Here is a 25,255-nt window from a genome sequence, read left to right as displayed (position 1 = left end):
ACTCCAGCCAAAATGGATTCCTTCTTAGCTTCACCCTCCCTGGACTCTCTCTCTCTCTCTCTCTCTCTCTCTCTCACACACACACACACACACACACACACACACACACACACACACACACACACCAGATGAGATGGTATTCTGCCTCATTGTTTCTGTTCTTCCTAAGTCTGGCATGTTCCTTTGCACACACTCTCTTCCTCCCTTACTGCATCCCTGCCCACCCTTTAAAGCCAATCCAAAATGGTCTGTCGTCCTCCCACTTCAGGAAGCCTGTGCTGACCCCGGAGGCAGTCATGACCTTCCCCTCACATGCCAGCCATCACTTGGGGCTCTGCTTCTTTGTATTGGAAGCTTCATTATGTTGTCCCCAGGGCTGTATGTGTGTTCTGTTACCCAAGTGGAAGGATTGTAAGCAGGATAGTCCTAGCTTGATAGGATCATAGATTTAGAACTAGAGGGACATCAAAGTCCACTGAATCCAACACCTTTGTTTTGTAAATGAGGGAAACTGAGGCTCAGAGATGTGTGGTGATTTCCCCAGTGTTATCCAGTCAGAGGCAGGACTAGAACCTAGATCTTTCAGACTCCAAGTTCAGTGCTCTTATCTATTATATGATGATGCCTTATCTAAACTTTCTAAGTTTCATCTTCTGCTTCTCAAGGTGACCCACGTATATTTTATATTTCATAAAAGTTAACGAGTTGTTACAGTGGATAGCATTCTTGACTGTGAAGTCAGGAAGTTGGTTGTTCATTTGTCTCATTCAAGCCTGACTCTTCATGACCCTTTTTGGAGTTTTTTTGGGCAAATCTACTGGAGTGATTTCCTATTTCCTTCTCCAGTTCATTTTTATAGATGAAGAAACTGAGGAAAAGAAGATTAAGTGACTGGTCCAGCTTGCAAGTGTCTAAGGCCAGGTTTGAACTCAAGTTTTCTTGACTCCAGATTCTATTTACTGCTCCACTTAGTTGTCTGGAGTAAGAAAGACCCAAGTTCAAATTTATAAATTTATGTGACCCTGGGCATGTTGATTCAGTTTCCTCATCTATAAAATCAGGATAATTAATAATAGCATCTCCATTCCATGGTTGTTGTGAGTATAAGGATGAGATATTTGTAAAATGCTTTGAAAATCCTATTTAAATATAAAATTATGATGTCAATTTTTTCAGACCTGTAATTTCTTGGATCATAAATTTAGAGATGGAAGAAGACTCCAAGGCTGTTTTCAAGCTTAGTTTTTTATTTCTGTTTCATTTTGTTTTTAAAAACTGAATCTCAGGGCAGCTAGGTGGTGCATTGGATAGAGCACCAAACCTGGAGTCAGGAGGACCTGAGTTCAAATATGACTTCAGACACTTAATAATGACCTAGCTGTGTGGCCTTGGGCAAGTCACTTAACCCCGTTGCCTTGCAAAAACAAAACAAAAACAGAAATCATCAAAAACTGAATCTCCCATCTCATCCAGACTGGAATGCTAGCAGGGACTACTAAGGGGCCTGATCCCAACATGGGTCTGTTTGAGACCCCAGTCTGCTCTTTTTCTGATCTGGGTTGGTTCACCCCTTCTCAGTCCTTGATCTTCCACCCCCCCCCACCTTCCTGGAGACACATTGGTGACTTGGTGCAGACACCTGAGTGATTTAACCCCAAGCAATCCACCAGCCTTGACCTCCCAAAGCAACCCTCTTGATGGAAAACTGAAGCAGTGTCAGTTAGGTGGCGAAGTGGATAGAGCACCAGCCCTGGAGTCAGGAGGACCTGAGTTCAAAAGTGGTCTTGGGCACTTAATTATTGCCTAGCTGTGTGACCTTGGGCAAGTCACTTAATCCCACTGCCTTGCCAAAAAAAAAAAAGAGGAAAATTGAAGCAACTGAGGACCATCCTTTCTATATGTTTCCTGTATAGCAAATGAAAGAGGCAGGATGTGATTAATTTGCCCAGCATTTGGTAACACTATGTTTCCTCAGTAACTTAGTAAAAACCCCATTCAAAAGACTAAAGTATCCAGACCATCTCCAAAAGTTCTATTTTCTTTCTTTTTTATTGTTTTTTTTCCCCAAGGCAATGGGGTTAAGTGACTTGCCCAAGGTCACACAGCTAGGTAATTATTAAAGTGTCTGAATTTGGATTTGAACACAGGTCCTCTGGACTCCAGGAATGGTATTCTATCCACTGTGCCACCTAGCTACTCCCAAAAGTTCTATTTTCTATTGGACTAAGCCTTGGGTTGAAGACAGTTCTGGAAAAGTAGTGAGAAGAATGTCTTTGCACAACACTTCCCTCCCTGTAATCAACATAATGTGCATCATTCATATGGTATTATGGGGGGTGGCTAGGTGGCGCAGTGGATAGAGCACCAGTCGGGACAACCTCAGTTCAAATCTGGCCTCAGACACTTAATAATTACCTAGCTGTGTGGCCTTGGGCAAGTCACTTAACCCTGTTGCCTTACAAAAACAGAAACAACAACATATGATATCATGGTCTTTTTCTATTATGAAAGACACCAATTGAACTCCTCCTATCAATGCCAAACAACATCTTTGCAATTTTGGTCTGGGTGTATTGTCTAGGGCAGACTCACATAGCCAGGATATAGCACAGGTAGGATTTGAACCTAGGTCTCCCTGACTCTGAGATGGCTTCTCTTTCCAATCCACCACCTGCCTCTCAAGCTAATGCATCATTATAATCACTTTTGTATTTTCATTATCAAAATAATCATGTTAACAGTATTTAAGTACCTACTTTGAAGGTACAAAGAAAATCTAAATGTCAGTCTCTACTCATACTTTAATATGGAATACAATTTGAAAATGATGCACAAACAAGATATAGACAGGATAAATCAGAGATAATCAACAGAGAGAAGATATTAGAAATAAGAGGGACCAGAAAAGGCTTTTTTTTTTCAAGAAGATAATGGAAATGGATGAGATCTCAAAGAGATAGAAGGTAGAGAATTAAGGATTCGGGAATTAGGCATTACTTAAGGATTGGGGATTTGGTAGAAGAAAATAAGGAAAGAACAAAGGGGGGGAAAGCAGTTATTTAGGGGGCACTATATGACAATTTCCAACAGAATTTTACTGGTCTCTAATCTGGGAATGGCTGGAGCAGAAATAGAGCTGGTCAGAGGCAGGTGTATCAGCATTCAAGTAGTGGTTTGATTAATTATTTTTAGAATGAGGAATGAGGTTTGCAAATCTGAAATTCTCCTGAGAAAGAGAGCTTATCTTGTTGGAATAAATGCAAAGTTTATATATATAAATCACAAATGATAAGGGGTATGGGGAGCAGGGGAAGGTGGATTATAACATAATAATTTCTAAGGCTTGGACAGTTTCTCATGGCAAGCCCAAGAGTGCAGGGCAATAAAGGTGTTCTCAGAAGTTGTGGGAACAGTTCTCAGGTTAATTGTTTCAAGTCTTGGGGATCATGCTTACTTTATAGGATACAGAACCAGAGTCCTGTGTTGGAAACAGGAATGCAGTCTTTGATTCACTTCACTTAACGTGCACAGACACAGTACGTGCACAAGAATGTAGGGATTGTCAGAGTGATTGAACTTTAAACTGCACAGTAAGTCTTTGACTCCTAAGCCAGAATATGCTGGGGAAATGGTAGTTCTAAGAAATCGAAATTATTAGTGTTTTCATTATTTTTATATATATAATATATATATCAATTAATATGAAAATCATAAATTCTTTTACATTCTAGGGCAAGAAGCTAGGTGACTTGGTGGATAGCGTGAGGTCTAGAGTCAGGAAGTCCTGAGTTCAAATCCAGCCTCAGACATGTACTAGCTCTGTGACCCTGGGCAAGTCACTTAACCTCTGTTTGCCTTAATCCACCGGAGAAGGAAATGGCAAATCACTTCAGGATCTTTGCCAAGAAAATCTCTTGGACAGCACTGGTGTGCTGTGCTCCTCGGTTTCATGGAGAATTGAACATGACTGAGCAATAATATTATGTCAACCACTAAACCAGTTTCTAGGCTGCAAATAGGAAAAACAAGATGGTTCCTGATCTCAAGATACTTATTCTAAAAATGAGAAAGACAACATATAGAAAGGATGGAAATGCCTGGAAGTTCTAATGGTAGGACTAGTAATCAAATAATAGTGTCCAAGGTTCTGGAAGCATACTGTCAGGGCAGAGAATAGGGCATAGAGATCTGTAGGACACTTTATGTAATGGGGTAGAAGGTAAGGCCTGCTAGGCTTCCATCTCACTAGAAGGCTTATAATTTGTGACTTCATTCAAGCCTGAGGAACAACCATGCTCCTCTGCCTACTGGGAAGTTGGGGGAAGGAAGAGGAGGAAGAACAAGTGTTCTTTTTGTTGAGGCAAGTTGAGCTGAAAGCCGTGATTGTGAATAATAGAGAAGTCCCAGCTTCCTGAGAGACAAGACCAAGGGTTTCTGAAAAGCTATGTGTGGTCCCTGAAAGGCCACTGCTGCTTATTTCAGTGGTATGTCCATCCATTTGTGCCTGCTTCTCCTCCATTGCACATGTCATACAAATAGATCCCAGATGGGTCTACATGTGGAGATAATTTTCAACATTAATTTTTTTGTAAGATTTTTGTGTTTCACATTTTTATCCCTCCCTCCCTCCCTCTCTTACCTTCCTACTCCCCATGACAGCAAGTAATCTGATACACTGATGTACAATCATATAAAATATATTTCCATAGTAATCATATTGTCAAAGAAGAATCTGAGTAAAAAGGAAAAAACCATGAGAAAGAATTAAAAAATAAAACAAATTTAAAAAATAAAAATAGTATACTTTGGTCTGCATTCAGAGTCCATAGTTCTTTCTCTGACTATAGATGGCATTTTCCTTCATAAGTCTTTTGGAATTCTTTGGTCACTGCAGCATTGAGAAAAGCTAAGTCTATCATAGTTGATCATCATACAGTGCTGATGTTAATGTGTACAATGTTCTTCTGGTTCTGCTCACTTCACTAAGCATCAGTTCATATAAGTCCTCCAGGTTTTTCTGAAATCTGCCTGATCATAATTTCTTACAGAACAATAATATTATACCATATTCATATACTATAGCTTATTTAACCATTCCCTAATTGATGGGCATTCCCTTCATTTCCAATTTTTTGCTACTATAAAAAGAGCTGCTATGAATATTTTTGTAAATGTGGATGACCTCATTTACTATGCTTATTTCTAACTTCTGTTTTTGTTTTTGTTTTCCGATTTCCTTTTTTAAAAAATAGTATATTTTATGTGGTCAAAGATCTGTGATTTCATTGATGTATTACTCATATAATCATCTGATTTGCAGTTGGAAGACACCTCAGAGCCATTTAGTAATACCTATATATGAAAAGAATCTCCATTCCAACATACAAGACAAGGGGTCAACTAGCCTCCTCTTGGAAATCTCCACTGAGGCCTAGCATAGCATCTGACACATAGTAGTAGACTCTTAATAAATACTTATTGAATTGTCCATGAGTGTAATGGATATGATATTTAAGGAATGTGATATAGTAGATAGGGTGCCAGTCCCCAAATCAAGAAATCCTGGGTTTAAGTTCTGTCTCTACAACATATTAATTATGTGACCTTGAGCAAGAACCTTATTCCCTCAATGACACAGAAAACTCTCTGCAAATATAAGTTGCAGAACAGGTGGTGAACTGTAAAGGAAGTTTCCTTAGTAGGAGTCCCCTATATCAGTGAAATCATAGGCCTAGCATAAAAAAAATGATGAATGTGAAGAATTCAGAGAAACATAGGAAGATTTATATGACTTGATACAAAATGAAGGAAAGAAAAAAAGGAAAACCAAATACACAATTACTACATCAGTGCAAATGGTAAGAACAAACTCAAACTGAATATACTATTTAATTATGACCAAGACTAACCCTGAAGAAGACATGAAAAAATGTGTCTCCTTTCATTAAAGAAATAGTCTGTGAAATGGAGTATTTCATACACTGTCAGACCCAGTTAATGTGTTAGTTTTACTGAACCGCTTTTTGTTTTGTTTTGTGATTGTTGAGTAGAAGAGGGGGATGGGATTTGGAATAATTGATATCTATTTTTTTATTTTAAAGAATTCAAAAACTCTTGTTGATATAGATCAAGGTTTGTTGACTCATTCAATGGTCTTCAAGTTTTGCTGTCATTAAAATCTTACCCCCCCCCCCAATACTCCCAATGGCTAAGTTCTTAATGATGAACCTCTTGAATTTTCCTTAGCTGGTTTTGGGTATGATTAGAATTAGTTAATGACCTTTCAGTACTCTACACCTTTCTGGCTTTGCAGGACTTGTCAAGATTTTTTCCTGTAATGGTATACGCTCTGTGAAACAAGCTTGGCCAATTTAGTGGAATTTAGAGTCCAAGGATTTGTGTTTGAATCTTGGATCTGCTCCTTATTAAGTATGTGAATATATATATGTACAACAGGTTCAGCTTCCTCATCTCTAAAATGAAGGATTGACTATAGGATGTCTAAATACCCTTCTACTTCCAGCATTTACACAGATCATAAAGAACTTAGAGTTATCAGAAGGCATTCTCAATAGTTAAGTGGAGTGTCCCAATATTAGAACTTTATTGGGAATGCTACATAGGGTCAGATAGCAACTGACATTTGCATAAGATTTTCTAGTTTGCCAACTCCAATAACAACCTTTTGAGGCAGGTAACGAATAAAATGGATGCGTTTATGAGTGAAAATGCTAAGAGAAGTTCTAGCAAACTATCTTACAAAGTACCAGTTCTCAGAATCCAGCAAATCCTTAAGAAAGAGAGAAAAGGACTGCTAGTAACTAAGAGCTATGAGATACCCAGAGTAGTAGTACTACCCAGATAGTACTACACATGTTTTGGACATATGTTCCTCATCATTTTACTAAAATGCCTATTTCCAGAACCTTTTATGTGCAAGGAGAGAGTTTGGAGGTAATATTTTTATAGCTGCTGTTCTTACTATTTCTTTTCCAAAGGTTAATTGAAATCACTTGCTGGTTATAATGGGAAGTACATCAGTGGGGGCTCATGAGCAGCAGTACTGGAAAGCCATAATCTCTCACAATTGTCCCTAGGAGTCTTGCATTCTCTGAGGACCCCAACCTGACTATCATGGGTTGGGTCAGTGGTCCCAGAGAGAATACTACACAGAAAATGAAAAATATATCAATTTCCCTCTTGGAACTTACATTTTACATTGGGGCAAGGGATAGAGAGTAGAGGAAAGGGAATGTAGCATTTTGACAGATAAATGAGAGCAATATAATTTGAGGAGTCAAAGAATACAGAACCACGTAAAACTCAGAGGATTAGGAATGTTTTCCCAAGCTGCATTTTAAATTAACCTAGGGATCCTAGGAAACAGTTGTGAAGAGAAAATACATTTACACATTCATCATTTAGCCTTTTATTTTACCCCTGATAGTGACTTGGGAGTGATGAACCTCTTAAAATCCACCCACATTGAAACAAGATGAAACCTTATTGGTAAGCTTCTTTCAATTTCACTAAGCCCATAATTAAAATGTCCATGTACGGATGATGAGAATGAAGCCCTAAGAGAAGAGGCAATATGCCCAAAGTCACAAGCTAGTAAATAAACTATGAATAGACTCTAAATATAAATTGTCTAGGAAGATTTTTTTTCCCAGAATTTGAGAATTGTAAGGGACTTCGATAGTCATCTGATGTGACCTACACTTGAAAAGAATCCCTCCTAGAACTTGTCTAGCTACCACCAGTAGACGTGGTCAGAGTAATCCTGTTTTACTTTTGGACAGCCCCTATTGTTCGAGAATCTATTCTGAAATTGAGTTTAAATTTGTCTCTTTAAACTTCCATCCATTGCTCTTCATTCTGCCTTATGTGGCCAAATAAAACAGAGCTCTTTCTTCCACATGATCCAAGACAACTCCACTATCCTAGCTAGCTCTTCCATTTCCTTTTCATTCCATTCCATTAAAAAAAAAATCTATGAGGTGCCTACATGTACCAGGCATTCTGCTAGGTCCTGGACAAAAAAAAGACAAAAATAAAATAGATTCTACCTTCAAAAGGAGCTTGCATTCTAAGGTAATGGGGAGGGTACAATATATAAACACATAAAGGTAGAACTCTGTTACAAAAATTATCTTGTTTTAAGTCTAGGGGTAATAGAATGGCCTTACACTCCATGTTGTTGTTCAATTGTTTTCAGTTGTGTATGACTTTTTATGACCCCATTTGGGATTTTCTTGGCAAAGGTCCTGGAGTGGTTTACCATTTCCTTCTCCAGCTCATTTTATAGATGAGGAATCCGAGGCAAATAGGGTTAAGTGCCTTGCCTGGGGCCATATAGCTAAAAAATATCTAAGACTGAATTTAAATTAAATTAGTCCAGGCCTGGCACACATCCACTGCCTAAGTACCACATGGTTCCCTCTTTTTTGGTTTTACAATGTTTATTTTAGACAAAAAAGTTTTAAGTTTACTAAGAATCACTCTAAGCCCCCTCTTAGGAAAATCCCTTATGTTTAGGCACATTTAAGGCTCTCTGCTTAATAGTGGCTAAAGCACTGACCTTGGAGTCAGGACAGAGTTTGAATCTGGTCTTAGATACTTGCCATTTACTAGCTGTGTGGCCTTGGGCAAGTCATTTAATGCTGATTACCCGGCATCCAGGGTCATTTCCATTTGTTCTGATTCATATCTGGGCACTGGACTCAGATGCTTTTGGAGGAGAAAATGATGCTGGTGACCTTGCACAGCATCCCCTCACTCAAATCTAATTCATGTGCTTGTCATGGCATCACCTCTCTAATGTCATAGTCTTCTTCAAGAACAAAGGACAAACGTCATCATCATCATCATCATATTTACATCCCTAGTTAACCATTAGCTTCTTGTTAAGACAAAATTTATTTTACTAGAAATGTTTAGTTAATGAGATATTAAATTATTCTCGTGGCTGTGGATAGACCAGCACTCACAGGAAAAATTGGGAGAAGGGCAAACTTTTTTCTTAAGAGGATCCTCAGGCCAAGTCCTCTGCTGAGAGTTGCTTGTAGATCAAACGGGTCTCCCTGATATCTTCTTTTCCACAGCTTAGTCCTATTTTTATTCCTCAAAGTTATGCTGGAACATTCTCATCATCATTCTCATTACTCTCTGATTCCATGTAACTCAGAGCTTTTACATAGGATTCAGAAGGAATAATGATATCTCTCAGGTATAATTTCATTTTAGCACAGTTTTCAAAGACTGTCCACACTTGGTCTAAGGCATACGAATGAGATCAGTGGATTGGGCATCACTTGCATTAAGTGAGATGGGGTCTCAATTACACAAGCTTCCTGCAATATGTTGCCCTTGACTCTGTCCTTGGTGTGAACTTGGTGATTGTTCAGGTAATAGGTGATGTGTGGGGTCCAGGCAGTGAAACATTATCAAGTGAAGAATCAATGATCATAAGAATGAATCAGATCATGTATTTAAACTGAAAGGACCCTTTGGTGTCATTATCCAATCTTCTTGTTTTACAGATGAGGAAACTGAAGCCCGGAGAGGAATAGTGACTTGCCATGGTGATGCAGGTAATGTCAGAGCTGGGGCTCAAGCCCAGGGTCTCTGAGTCTCTCTCCCTGGCAATCAAGGAAGGTGATGCTTATCACAAACAGATCTACCTACCTATCTATCATATATATATATATATATATATATATATATATATATATATATATATTTATATATATATGTAAAGATATATCTATATCTATATATCTATCATATATATAAAGATCTATCTATCTATCTATCTATCTATCTATCTATCTATCTATCTATCATTCCTGGAGCAGGAATGTGCTCGCCCGGACACCATGGCTGACTGCCGAGAAGGAATTCCCTCAAGTGATGATGAGTCTGGGACCTAAGAACACCATGTGTCCTGGTGAGCTATTTTCTCAGCCAGTGCAGATGAGTCATTTTGGGGTCTTTGTAATTTCTCATTTAACTTACTTGGCCACCAAAGAGGAGAGTCAGGCTGAGAGGACATGAACAAGAGCCAATGTTTCGGTGGAAAGAGGGTAGGATCAGGAGGCAGAAGACCTGGGTTCAAATGCTGATTCTGCTGGTGGGCAGGCTCTCTCAACTCTGTCTCAAATTCCTCATCTACAAAATGAGGGCTTTTGACTACTTTTAGTCTTCTGAGTCACATCGCCCAACAAAAACTTGTCAAGGGTCACATATAGGATTTAATTTTGTTTATGATTACAATGTAACCTATATTACTAATAAGTATTATAATAATAAAATGTAATAATGCTGCAAAAATGGACTTTAAGGGTTGCAGGTTGGAAACACCTGGCAGTAGATCATTTTAAAATATATATTTAAGGGGCAGCTAGGTGGTGTAGTGGATAAAGCACTGGCCTTGGAGTCAGGAGTACCTGGGTTCAAATCCAGTCTCAGACATTTAATAATTACCTAGCCGTGTGGCCTTGGGTGATCCACTTAACCCCATTGCCTTGCAAAAAAAACCCACCTAAAATATATATATATATATATATATATATATATATATATATATATATATATTTAGTATTTTATTTTTCCCCAGTTATATTCCCCTATTGAGAAGGCTATACAGATATTAACTAAATAATTTTTGAGGTTCCTTTTAGCTTTAAAGGCTATGAACCAGAGCTTAGCTGACTATTCCAATCCCCTGACTTGGGTTGGTCACCTCATTTTAATCAAATGAGCCACCTGGACCCAGTTGGAAGATGATTCTATATAACTCAACAGAAACTTAATAACCACTTATGTTCAAGATACTGACACTATAGTAGCAAAAGGGAACAATCCCTTCCTTAGGGAGAAATATTTCCCTATGCCCTTTCCTGGACCCCTGGATTTCCAGCTTCTCTCTATATAGTCCTAAGAAGACTGTAAATTCATTGATTGTAGAGATAGTCTTATTTCTTCTACATGGTGCCTGGCACAGAATAAGCATTTGATATGTGCTCTCTCCATCTAACAGTCTATATTTCTACCAGCTAGCCATCTATTTCTCTTCTCTTTTAGCTATCCATTTACTTATCTCTCCATTCAACAACCTATCCATCATCTGTCTACCTCTATTTCTAGACTATCTATCTATTTGCCCACTTATCCATCTGTCCATCTGCCTACTTATATGGTGAATCTTTTTCTTTCTCTCTTAACTTTTCATCTACCTAACTATGCATTCATCTAACTGCTTCTTTATTCATCACCTGTCCATCCATCTCTATTTCTATCAACTATTTGCCTATCTACTTCTCTATCCATTCATCCATATGCCTACTTCTGAAATGAATTTCTCAACTTTTCATCGACTTACCTATCTATGCATTCATTCAACTCCTATTTATCCATCATCTGTCTATCTATCCATCCATCTATCTATCTTTCTATCTCTATTTCTGGGTTGGTGTTTTTTTTTTTTGGCAAGGCAATGGGGCTAAGTGACTTGCCCAAGGTCACATAGCTAGGTAATTATTAAGTGTCTTTGAACTCAGGTCCTCCTGACTCCAGGGCCAGTACTCTAAACACTGCACCACCTAGCTGCCCTCTATCTCCATTTCTATGGACTATCTGCCTGTTTGCCTACTTATCTATCCATCAGTCCATCTGCCTACTTATGTGGTGACGATCACTCTCATTCTCCTACTAGATCCGGTGATTTTCTATATATGATAGAACTATAGGGCTAGGGAGAGGTAGGGAAGAGAATTAAGCCTAGGGAAGGAAACATTTTAATTTCATTTTCTCTTTTGAAAGATCAGAATTTGCATACTTTAGGTGAAAGTGTGCTAGACTTGGAATCAGGAAGGCATGAGTTCAGATGTGACCTCTAATACTCTTCTTTCTTTCTTTTTTTTTTTAAGGTTTTTGCAAGGCAAATGAGGTTAAGTGGCTTGCCCAAGGCCACACAGCTAGGTAATTATTAAGTGTCTGAGACAGGACTTGGGACTTGAACCCAGGTACTCCTGACTCCAAGGCCGGTGCTTTATTCACTACGCCACCTAGCTGCTCCTCTAATACTTACTCTTGAAAATTTCCTACCCTCTCTTTGACTCAGGCACATCCCTTGGACTTCTCTGACTTTATTTTTGTTTTTAGGTTTTTGCAAGGCAATGGGGTTAAAGTGGCTTGCCCAAGGCCACACAGCTAGGTAATTATTAAGTGTCTGAGGCCAGATTTGAACCCAGGTACTCCTGACTCAAGGGCCAGTGCTCTATCCACTGTGCCACCTAGCTGCCCCTGGACTTCTCTTTCAATCAGTCAGCCAATAAGTATTTATTAAATGTTTAACCTGTGCCAGACACTGGGTTAGGTGCTAAGGATACAGCTATAAGAATTAATGATGATGATGGTGATGACAACAATGATGATAGCTGCCATTTCTGTAGTACTTTAGGCACAGGTTCCCTGGAGTCAGGAAGACCTGAATTTAAATCCAGCACTTATTAATTGTGTGACTGGGCAAATAGTTTAACACTTTTTGCTTTAGTTTCCTCCTCTATAAAATGAAGGAGAGAAGGAAATGGCAAACCACTCTATTTTCTTTGCCAAGAAAACCACAAATGGGGTCATGAAGACTTGAACAAAAATGAAAATGAAAGCCTCAAGATTTGAAAAGTATTATACAGGGGCAGCTAGGTGGCGCAATGGACAGAGCACTGGCCCTTGAGTCAGGAGTACCTCGGTTCAAATCCTGCCTTAGACACTTAATAATTACCTAGCTGTGCGGCCCTGGGCAAGCCACTTGACCCCATTTGCCTTGCAAAAACCTAAAAACAAAACAACCCCCCCCCCCCAAAAAAAAGTGTTATACAAATACCATTTTATTTTATATTCACAGCAACCATGGGATGCAGGTAATATTATTATTCTCATTTTACAGATGGAAAAATGGAGGCAGACAGTGGTTAAGGGACTTGCCCAGGTCTCAGAGTTAGCAAACACCTGAGTCTGGATTTGAACTCAGATCTTTTAACTTCCAGTCCAATACACAATGCTGCACCTAGCTGCACTCCCTACCTGAAATGAACTTAGTATTATAATAGATGAGATAAAACTATTACATATCTGATTAGTCCTAGAAAGATTATAGTTTCAGCAGTAAGAGTTATCAAAGCTGATTTGAAATAGAAAAAAAGAGATTAATTTTTTTGGCAGGATCAACCAACTCAAATTTTGTTAGACTTTTTGGTTTATGTAAATGACCAAGGTGAAGATCAATATCTTTCCTTTAAACCCTTCAGAATTCATAGTCACACCTTAAGATTACAGTCACAAATGTCCTTGTAATTCTTAAACATAGGTAACTCCCTTGAGGGTTTCTTGGAGTATATTTATTTCTTTTTAATCTTTTTTTTTTTTTTTTGCAAGGCAATGGAGTTAAGTGGCTTGCCCAAGGCCACAGAGGTAGGTAATTATTAAGTGTCTGAGGTCGAATTTGAACTCAGGTCCTCCTGACTCCAGGGCCGGTGCTCTGTCCACTGCGCCACCTAGCTACCCAAATATACTTATTTCTTGTGAGTTCAAAACACTTTTTTAAAGACAGATTTTATTTATTTTGAATTTTACAATTTTTTCCCTTATTCTTGCTTCCCTCCCCCCCACCCCCCACAGAAGGTAGTCTGTCTTTACATTGTCAAAACACTTTTTAAAAAGTACTATTTAAAGTTATGATATATGAATGTTATGAAGTACCATTGTTCTATAAGAAACCATAAATAAGAAACCAAAAATGGTTGGACTCTAGAGAAGCATGGAAAGAGTTACAGGAACTGATGCTGAACAATGGGAGCAGAACCAAGAGAACATTGTACACATTAACTGTAACATTGTGAGTTGATCAGTCTTAATGGATGCATCTCCTCTGAGCATTTCAGAGAGCTAGGACAACCTGGGAGACCTGTTATGCTAACCATATCCAGATGATGAGAAACAAAACAAAACAAACAAAAAACCTAACAAACTATAGAATCTGATTGAACACTAAGTTTGCTTTTAAAATTTTTCTCTTATGTTTTTCCTTCCTATTTCTTTTTCCTTAGTCTTCACTCCTCATATAGAAAATGATGAATAGGTAAACCTGTTAAACGCAAATGTACATGGGGCAGCTAGGTGGCACAGTGGACAGAGCACCGGCCCTGGAGTCAGGAGTACCTGAGTTCAAATGTGGCCTCAGACACTTAATAATTACCTAGCTGTGTGGCCTTGGACAAGCCACTTAACCCCATTGCCTTGCAAAAACCTAAAAAACAAAACAAAACAAAAAGACAAATGTACATGTACAATGTTCCCCAATTCGCTGCTGAGGGGAATGGGGTGGGAAAGAAGGGTAGAAGGAAATTATGTAATTTATAAATATGCATATGGATGAATGTTAAAAAAAATTTCAGAATATGTAATTCAAAAAATAAAAAAATAAAATCAGAGAAAAATAGTACTGTTTAATCTCCACAGATTGTCTTTATTTCGAGAGAAATGTGGGCGCTAGTAGAAATTCTTCCACCTCAGGCAAAAACAGTTCATAGGAACATAAATCTTAACAGTTTAGTGGATCCAAGTTGATTCCAGGCTTTGGTTCCTAATACTACTGGTTTTACCATGTTGAGTCCCAAGTACACATACAGATTTCTCTTCTGAGAGCATTGTATTTGGAGTTAGAGGCCTCCCAAATTCCAGTTCTTGGACCTGCTACCTATGTGACTGTGGGCAAGTAACTTACTCTCTCTGGGCCTCAGTTTCCTAATCTGTAAAATGAAGGGGTTGGACTTGACTGTCTCCAAGATCCTTTTTATCTTTGAAACTCTGAAACATGTGAAAAAAGTTAATGTTGACATGCAAGTGATAGGCTGACTTATCCAGGTTGGTAACTGTAGGAAAGGGTAAAACCCTCACAAACTAATGCTCAGGGTGCTAGCTTTATCCTAACAAATTCTGGCATTATAAAGATATCAGATAGGTGGTACTATAGTTAGAGAGCTGGGCCTGGAGTCAAAATAGACCCGAGTTCACCAGCCTCAGACAGCTGTGTGACCCAGGGCAAATGACTTAATTTTCATTTGCCCCATTTTGCTCAGCTGGAAAATGGGGATAAATCATAGGTCTTATCAGCCAGGATTGTTGTGAGGTTCAAATAAGATAATATTATAAAAGCACTTAGCATAGTAGGCATTATATAAATGTTTAAAACTCTTTCCCTCTTGACTTACTTTGGGGTTAAAATAAGAGATGTCCTTGGGAATTCATTCTGGTACTTGTGCTCCAAAAGGTTAATTTGTCTTGGAAAAACTGACAGGCTTTGGAATGTGATTAAGTCTGACAATAAACTAGACTGTCTCCATTTCTCCCCATTGGCAAATCCCAATGTTGCTCTTCTGTTTATTTAGCAGCTAAGTAATAGATGGATGAAACTGTTCACAACCATTGTACAAGTCATGAGAAGGGCTCAGCTCACACACTTCCATAGGTCTTCCAGTTTTTGGAGCCCTTTTTTCCCAATACCCCTGCAAGATCAGGAATGGGAGGCTTACTGCCTCTGTTTTGCTGATGGAAAAAATTGAGGCTGAGTGACTGGCCCATAGGCACATAGCTAGTAAGAGTTAGGGGTGGGATTCCAATTGAGGTCCCTTGGTTTCAGATCTGGATCACCTTCTACTACCCTATGTTGCTTCTCAACTTAATTTCCCTTTAGTGTTTCGTCAGACCTCTTATGATGCTTCATTAGGACATCAAGATGTCTTCGGGTCAGGCCTCAGCTGACTTGTTTGTTCAGTCATATTAAATTTTTCATTAATCCATTTTTGGGTTTTCTTTGCAGAGGTATTGGAGTGGTTTGACATTTCTTTCTCCAACTCATTTTACAGATGAGGAAACTGAGATAAACAAGGTGAAGTGATTTGCCTAGGGTCACATAGCTAGCAAATGTCTAAGGTCATATTTGAATTTAGGAAGATGAGACTGTAGGTCTGGCATTCTATGCTCTGTTATACCACTGTGCTGCTCCTCAGTTGGTTAATAAGCTCAAAAGTTACTCTGGTACTTAAAAATAAACTCTGTTGGACCTTCTGAGCTCTGCTCAGTAGTCATCCAAGGATCATTTTAACCAATCCCAGAAAGATTCCTCACTAGTTTACGGAGCAAGTGATGAGATTTATGGATCACAAACTCCCCCAAAGCCCATCTTATGAAAGTGGAGAGGGCTGATCATCTGTTCATTTATCTATGTGAGAGGAAGGAATGTCTCCAATGATGGGATAGAAAGAGATATCTAGGCAGCACAGTGTTAGACTGATGGGCCTATAGCCAGGAGGACTTGAATTCAAATTCTGTCTAAGACACTGATTAGCTCTGTGACCCTGGGCAAATCCCTTAACCTTTGAATGCCTTAGCTTTGTCTCCCATATAATGGGAAATAATATCCCCTAGTTCACAAGGTTATTGTGAGAAACAAATGAGAAAGTATTTGCCTGTCACATAGGAAACACTAAATGAATGCTTGTTCCTTCCTTTTCCTACCTCCCCCATTGGATAATTGTGAGGATAAAATGTGGTTATATGAGTAATGTGCTTTGTAAACCTCCAAACAGTTTATCAGTGATAGCTCCAATGGAGTCATGGCCTCCTGAAGTGTGCTTTATTCCCCAGGAACTCAAAGCACTTGGGATACTGTTTAATCTTAGTAACTCTTTGCATTCCCTAGTGCCCTTCATTCCCTAAGACATGCATGTGAGGTAAACCAGAGGAAACAATAGTTCATAGAGTCATAGATATTGAACTGAAGGGAACCTCAGAGGTCATCTTGCATGATGCTTTCATTTTAGAGAAGAGGAAAATGAAGAAATTTGAACGGTCATATATATATATGTATACATACATACATATATATATATACATATATATATACATATATATATATATACATATATATATATATATATATATATATATATGAGATCTATATGGGAGAGGTACAGAAGATATTCCCATAATGGATAGAGTTTAGCTGGGAGAGGGGATGCCCTGCCCCTGCCACAGAGTCTGGCTGGGTCCTTACAGGGATTGTGGAGGAGGGTAAAACCTGAGCAGATAAAGCAGAGGCCAAGTTGATGGCTGCTTGAGGGACTTGTAGATTTCTGTAGAGAGGAAGCTTGGCCCATCAGGAAATAGATGTCCTTACTGATGCTGAGCGAAAGGAGCCGAACCAAGAGAACACTGGACACATTAACAACAAATATTGTGAGTCAATCGTCCTTCAGAGAGCTAGCACAACCCTAAGAGATCGCCCATGGACAATACTATCCACATCCAGAGGAAGAAAAATCAAACAAAACAAAAAAGAACCTACAGAATCTGAATGATACATTCACTTTTTAAGCATATACATGTGGATGAATGTTGAAAAACTTTCATAACATGTACTTGGAAAATAAAAGAAAATATCAATTTAAAAAAAAGAAAATAGATGTCCTGGATGTTGGTGCCCTGGGAAAAAAGCCCCAATTACCCCATCGTAGTTGTCTTTCTTCATTTCTTCTCCTGTCTTTCTCTCATCTCAAAGACAATCTTCTACCGGAGGCCTTTCCTGGTCTCCCATTACCCCAACTGCTAGAGTTTTTCCTCCCTAATTGCCTTGTGTTTATTGGCCTTCTAGTTATCTTGTGTTTATTTTACATATACATATATTTGGTCATATTGTCTCTCTCTCTCTCTCTCTCTCTCTCTCTCTCTCTCTCTCTCTCTCTCTCTTTTTGTTTTTACCCAGGTACTCCTGACTCCAAGGCCGGTGCTCTATTCGCTGCACCACCGAGCCGCCCCAATATTGTCTCTTGATAGAATGTAAGCAGTTTGAGAGTAGGGATTGCTTACTGTGTGACCCTGGGTAGGTGAGACATTTAACCTCTGTTTGCCTCAATTGCCTCAACTGTAAAATGGAGATGATAATGGTATCTACCTCCCAAGTTGGTTGTGAGGATCTGATTACATTATATAAATATTAGCTATTATGATTATTTTTATATCTTTAACACCAAACACAATAGCACACAACTGCCTACAATTGTAGGCAGTTAATAAAGACTTGCCAGTTGACTCTGGGGCTAGACATATGGTGGAATGGGAAAAGGTATTCATAGCATAATATGAATATTAAAAATAGATGGCAGCTTGTACCAGGGAGGGAAATATTTATATAGCACCTACTATGTGCTAAGCACTTTTACAAATATCATTTGATCCTCAAAACAACCCTGGAATGTAGGTGCTATTATTATGCAAATAGAGGTTAAGTGACTTACCCAGGGTCACATAATTACTGTCTAAGGCTGAATTTGAACCTGGACTCCAAGTCCAGAGCTCTGTGCACTCTGGTGCCATCTGGTGGCAAGTTAAACCATTACTATCACCCCCAAACACCTTTTCCTTGTGACCTGGATGAGAAAGTTTAGGACTTTGCACCTGAGAGCCTTGAGGATAGCAGTAGCCATTTCTAGTCCACCAGTTCTGTCTCTCGCCCAGCCCCCAACTATCATCTATGATGAAGCCATCTCCATCAACTGCCAACCAACTGTCACCAATGTGGCAGGCAAACCAACCTTACTGAAGCAATAGGTCCCTCTGAAGGAGATACAGGAAGCAACATGAGTCAGGGAGATCAAACCACCACCTCCCTTCTGGAGATAGCTCAAGCTACTAATCCCAAGAGTTTGGGGTTAAGTGGGGTCCTCCAGACTACCAGTCTAGCCCCTTGATGCTGTCATTACAAAGAGAAATCACTGAGGAAGAAGAAACCACCCTCTTTACCACCACCTTTAACTACTGACCATTTGCCACCAATGGGCAAGGAAGTCCAAAAATCTTAATAGTGGCAGCATCTCTTGGACCATTAGTATCAAATTCAAAGAGAAATCAAGAAAACCACTTAACTCTACATAAGGATCCATATTGACTTAGACAAAGTATTAGCTTTGCTATATTCTATTTTTATGTATTTTGTTAAATATTTCAAAATATATTTTAATCTGCTTTGCCAGCAGTCTGGTGGTAGGTTTTGCTTCCAAATCATCTCCTATAGTCATTAACCTTTAAAAGGAGTGACCCACTTTCATTTGTTCTCTTTTCTTTCCATCTGCAGATCATGTCAAACCTATTTGAGTCCATCCATGAAGGGGAGAAGGGAAGAGAACTAATGCCTTTCCCCCATCCCTGGAAAAATGATATTGAATTAAGAGTGCTTGGCGACTAAAGCTCAGTTAGGTTAGTTGAGTCTGGGTCTTGGGCTTCTAGCTGCCTTTCCCCCTTTTTCCCCTTCTCTGAGTATAGCAGATTGAACCACAAACTCAAGATGGGATCAAATCCCAGCTTTGCTTTCTGTGTGATTTTGGCCCAGTATCTTCACCTTTCTAGACTTCATTATTCTCAGCTATAAATGCAGGTAATGGATAGAGCACTGGACCTGGAATCAGGAGGGCCTGAGTTCAAATCCAGCCTCAGACACATAATTGCCTAGCTATGTGACCTTGGGCAAGTCACAACCCTATTGCCTTAAATAAAATAAAATAAAATAAAATGAAATGGTGTAGAATGATCTTTGAGCTGCCTTCCAGTCCTGAAACTATCAATTCTGCCAGTGGAACACAAGCTGTAGGTGGCCCTGTCAGCCTGAATGGACAAACACAGGCCTGCCAATGGAGTGAACAGGTGTCATCGGAGACCTAACCTGGCTAGGTTCTTGGAGGCTCATTGCCACATTTGGTTTTTGGATTTTTTAATGGTTTTTTTCCTTAGCATAGCAATTCATTAAAACATCTCAAAGCCCAGAGGGGTTTCCTAGGACCCTAGATTTGGATCTGGAAGAAGACTTTAGTGATCATTAAGTCTACAGATGAGGAAACCAAGGTCCACATAGATAAAGGACTTGCCTAGGGTCACACTTGCTCATAGTTGTTCTGTGGTACGATTTGAATTTAGGTCTTCCTGACTCTATAAACAAGTCCCGTAGTTACATTGCCTCTTAGTTTTCATTTTCATGAAAGGAGTCCTTGTCCTGATAGAATCAGGGTCACTGAGTATTGAAGATATTGGTAGGGATTGCAGGGATGATCCAATCAAATGAGAGAATATTTGTGAAGTCATATAGCCTGGCACATTTATTCAGTTGTGGTCAGTCATGTCTTACTCTTCATTAACAACAGTACCAACAATATTGTGAGTCAATTGTCCTTCAGAGAGCTAGGACAACCCTAAGAGATCACCCATGGACAATACTATCCACAGCCAGAGGAAGAAAAATAAAATAAAACAAAAAAGAACCTACAGAATCTAATTGATACATTCACTTTTTTAAGCATATACATGTGGATGAATGTTGAAAAACTTTCAACTTGGAAAATAAAATAAAATATCAATTTAAAAAAAAAGAAAATATATGTCCTGGATGTTAGTCCCCTAGGAAAAAAGCCCCAATTACCCCATCGTAGTTGTCTTTATTTCATTGAGAGTTTTCTTGGCAAAGATACTGAAAATGGTTTGCCATTTCCTTCTGCAGCCCATTTTATAGATGAAATGCACAGGAGGCAGTATAGAAATACTTATTTCCTTTCTCCCCCTCCAACTATCTATTAGGCCAAAATCCCCAATAGAGCCCCTACTTCTAGAACACACCTACTCTCTGACCACTGTAGTCAGCTCTCCCCCTAACCAACATGACTACATTTGTCCAAGGTCATAGAGTTAATCAATAAAAAAATTCAGGATTTGGACCTGGATCTTACAGATTCTAAAATCCAATACTTTAAAAAGTGGCCACATTTCATTTTTTTTTTTTAATGTAAATATGTGTAGTAGAGAAACAGTGTTGAGTTTGGAATCTGAGGGCCTGGACTTGAATCCCAATTTTTACATTTCCTTATCCTTAATTTTTGTGATTTTCCTCTGAGGTCGTACCCCAGTTTTCCTGTCTCTAGTTTGTCTGAACAAAGTTGTTTGCATGTTCTCTCTCCTTTTCCATTTCAGGGTCTTTTGAGAGCAGAGACTGTTTTTTGCCTGCTTTTGTATGCCCAAGGCTTAGTAATTTTCTCACCTAGAAAACAAAGTGGTTGAATTAGGGGATGTTGACCATTCCTTCTAGCTTCAGAGCCTCAGATTGGGTGATCTGCATAGTGTAAGTTCCAATGGCAATATCTCCCAAAATAGAGAATTTGGTTCAACTGGCTTATGATACCTATGACATGTCAAGTGCCTTGCCCATACAAGAAGGTTGCAGAGATGAAAAAAGTCAAAAACTCTCCCTGCCCTCAATGAGCTTACCTCCTAACATAGGAAGACAACACTGAACAGGGAGGGAGCACTGGTGACAGGGAGATCACAGGAACAGTGATGGGAGCCAGAGAACAAGTATTTGACATGTCCTTTCCAAAAATGATCATAATGCTATTTCTACTGTCAGACCTGAAGGGCCTGGACTTGAATCCCAATTTTTACATTTCCTTATCCTTAATTTGTGTGATTTCCTTCTGAGGTTGTGCCTCAATTTTCCTGTGTCTAGTTTGTGAATGAAAGGAATTAAAGAATTAAATGGGCATGGTGAAGCTGCTGAGTATGAAGTGGGCAGGGAAGGAACATGGTAGGTCTTGGGTCTGGGCAAGATAACCTTCAGGGCAGGAACTATGTTTTTTTTCCTCAATATTATTTTATTTATTTTCCAATTACAGACTTAAAATTCCAGAACAAGAATAGATTTCACATTCATTTTTGTAAGATTTTGAGTCCCAAATTTTTCTCCCTCGCTCCCTTTCTTTCCTCCTCCCCCAGACACCAAGCTGTCTGATATAGGGTTATATTTGTACAATCATGTTAAACATATAGGAACTATTTTTGCAGAGAGAAAGTCAGAGAGAGAGACTCATACATGGAAAGAGCAAGAGCCAGGAAGAAAGAGAAAGATAGAGACAGAGAGTGAGAAACAGAGACAGATACACAGAGAAACAAACAGAAAGATTTGACACAGGCAGAGAGACAAACATTTAAAGCCCTTATTAAATGTTTGGAACTGCATGCTGTTAGTTTTCGGAATACAAATAAAAACCTGCTAGACAATCTCTGCCCTCAGTGAGCTTACATTCTAATGGGGGAGGCAGCTAGGTGGTGCAGTGGATAGAGCACCAACCCCGGAGTCAGGAGTACCCGAGTTCAAATTCGACCTCAGACACTTAATAATTAGCTAGCTGTGTGACCTTGGGCAAGTCACTTAACTCCATTCCTTACAAAAAGAAAAAACAAAACCCAAAAAACCCCATGCTAATGGGGGAAGCTTGAAGGGAATAAGAGAAAGGATTACACTTTAGCTAAATTATCTGGCCAGGAAGTGCACTGGAGGTCTCGAATTAAGCAGGATAAGATGTGAATTGGTTTATCACAGGAATAATTTTCTGGTGGCTAGTAATAGAAGGTGATAGACTAGTAGAAATCTCCAGGACTTTAATGAGGGGGGGAAGTATATTTTCTTATGTTCTGGGGGCCATGGTTATTGTGTCATTGCAGTTGATATGTTGGTTGGTTTTCTCAAAGTGTTTTCTTTTTTATACATACATACATACATACATACATATATATGTATATATATATATATATATTTACAACAGAAGTTTCATGGACTAGGGAAGGGCAGGAGAAGTTTGTTAGGAAATTACTATGATATGAGCTGAATATATGGTGATCTTTTTTGACCATGACACTCTCTCCTCCAATAAAAATTGGTTCTCTGCCTTCTGCAGCTCCCTCCCAGTTCTGTAGTGATAGTAGAAAAATGGTGGGAAAGGTCAGAGGGGCTTAAGAATCCCAAAGACCATCAATAAACTTTAATATGACTGTTGGTACTCAAAATGTAAGGTCCTTGTACAGTGACCAAAGAATAAATGTATGGTCATGTTAATCTTTAAGTTCTTTCAGTAAGTTAAACCAGAAGAAGGAAGGAAGGAGCAGCTAAAGGGAATTATGGCTCACCAGAGCTTCTTAAAGAGGTTAAAGAAAAAGAGTTGGCAGAGTGAGTCTTATCATATGCCCAGAAGCAAAAAGCAGCATTATTTTGAGGTTTATTCAATTATCATGTATTGCAGCATTAAAAGTATTTCAACATAGACCACCAGGAAAATAATTGTAGCTTCTATGCCAATACCAGTTGCTAAGGATGGAAGAGATAGAGAAATTCTATCAAATACCTTGATAATATCCTTTGTATCAAATTGGCATGCGACTCAGGTGACATCAGAGTCAAAGTGAAGAATGGGGAGAGATATATGGAGAAGGATGATTCAGGAAGGACAGAGAGAGTTCTAAGAATGGCAGATTATGCAGAAGTCTTTTGCTGCAATAACATGAATGCTTTCTTCAAAAAAGGATTTGCTAAACAAGGTAAGCACCAGGTTAACACTTTAAAAAATGAAACATACATTTTAATAATCAGGAAAAGACATGTTTTTCCTGTGTCATCTTTCTGTGTGTAATAACCATTTATTCATAAAAAGTAAGATTAGAATTAGTGAAGAAGAGGAGGAAGAACAGGAGGAGGAGGAAGAAGAATGATAGTAAGGAAAAATATAGCATGCAATTGCAACAACTTAATTCTGAACTATTTATACAAGTCATTGAAAGATTAAAAAGAATGGGAAGTAGATAATAGAAATGACATTAATAACTATAATAATTTCATTTATAAGTTCAATTAATGTCAATTAACTGCTACAACAAGGAAACCAAAAAGTGCCTTAGTCAACTTTTACCTTGTCAAAGTGAAAGAGATGGCCATTAAAGGTGTTTCAACTTAAATTCTCTTGTAAAATTTTGGAGTGAAGGACGATAGACAATTATGAGCAATATTGTCTCATAAAGCGAAAAGGAGGCTAAAACAGATTTAAATATACCATGGCAAGATATCTAACTAAACAGTTACTCCAAGGGAATGAAAATGAGAAGAGATTTACAACAAAAAAAATGGAAAAGATTTGCAAAAAAATGCATTTTTATAAAAAAAAATTTTTCCACCAGGGGAAGTAGAATCATCACTCGTTGACTTTAACATCCTAGTTTCAAATGTGCATATAGAATAGTTAGAAATGGGACTAAGGAGGAAAAAAAAGGGAGGAAACCTCTCAGATTGAGCCAAGAGATCCTTGCTAGAGATGATAAAATTGTGAGGGTTTTTGAAAAAAACAATATACAGGAAGGAATGAAACCAAAGGGCATGGAAAAGAAATCTTGAACCTTAATAATGCCCCCAAAAGAAACCAAGAACATTTTAATAACTACTTAGCTACATGTCTACAAAATTGTTAAGACCGTCATCCATATAAAAAACAGACATCCTAGGGGTGGCTAGGTGGAGAAATGGATAGAGCATTGGTCCTGGAATCAGGAGTACTTGAGTTCAAATCCGACCTCAGACTGTGTGGCCTTGGGCAAGCCACTTAACCCCATTGCCTTGCAAAAAAACAAAAAACAAAACAAAAAAAACCCCAGACATCCTCAATGAGATTGTTTGGAGACCAAGTTAACTTTCACAAGTGATCGTCAACAATATATCATGTTTTTTTACCAGGACATATATCAGAATCATTCAAGTTATTCCTTATGAAGTATAATAGAAATAACAAACAACCATCAGGCATGGTTTACCAACTTGTCCAACCTAGACTTTCATTCTTGGAGGATCCTCAAAGGGTGCTGCTACCTCAGATTCTAGGGTGCCCTGTAGGTAGTTTCTCCTACTACTATGGTACATGAACCCCTACCAGTGTGCTTCCCATGAACCATTAACCAGCTGCCACAATTAACACTTAGCAAAGGTTTTTACTTTGATGGCATAGTAAAATTAGTACCTAGAAAACATTTCTTCTATAAACTTGCAGTGCATTCTTCCATAAATACACACACTCAGTGAAGCAGTGACAGCAGAGTATGATGGTGTGAGACACACATATAAGGAACATGTGACCAAAAGCACTCAACTCTGGAACTGCAGGATCTCAAAATTCTTTCTCTCCTAGTAATAATAATAAAGTGCCTATTATGCTGCAAGTACTATGCTAAAGGCTTTGCAATTACCTCATTTGATCCTCATAACTACTCTGGGAGGGAGGTGCTGTTACTATTTGCATTTTACTGATGAAGAAGCTGAGGCAAACTGAAGTTTAAATGAGAT

At 38.7% G+C, this 25,255-nt stretch overlaps 1 long non-coding RNA gene across 2 annotated transcripts in view; it reads left to right on the top strand.

Annotated features, from left to right (window-relative positions):
• The window catches only part of LOC141501475 (uncharacterized), a 33,814-nt gene that overhangs the window by 7,350 nt on the left and 1,209 nt on the right, over window positions 1-25,255 (top strand). Inside the window, exons 2-3 of one of the 2 annotated variants that reach the window (XR_012472250.1) lie at window positions 9,543-9,593; window positions 9,858-10,245. The exons of the other annotated variant lie outside the window; for it this stretch is intronic. This is a non-coding gene — a long non-coding RNA (uncharacterized LOC141501475). Of the gene's footprint in view, window positions 1-9,542; window positions 9,594-9,857; window positions 10,246-25,255 lie in introns of those variants that run through there. 2 annotated transcript variants of the gene reach the window in all.

This window comes from Macrotis lagotis, chromosome X (assembly GCF_037893015.1).
Source record: "Macrotis lagotis isolate mMagLag1 chromosome X, bilby.v1.9.chrom.fasta, whole genome shotgun sequence".
Lineage (NCBI taxonomy): Eukaryota > Metazoa > Chordata > Mammalia > Peramelemorphia > Peramelidae > Macrotis > Macrotis lagotis.
The sequence above is the reverse complement of the archived record's forward strand: the minus strand, read 5'-3'. Positions and strand labels throughout refer to the sequence as shown.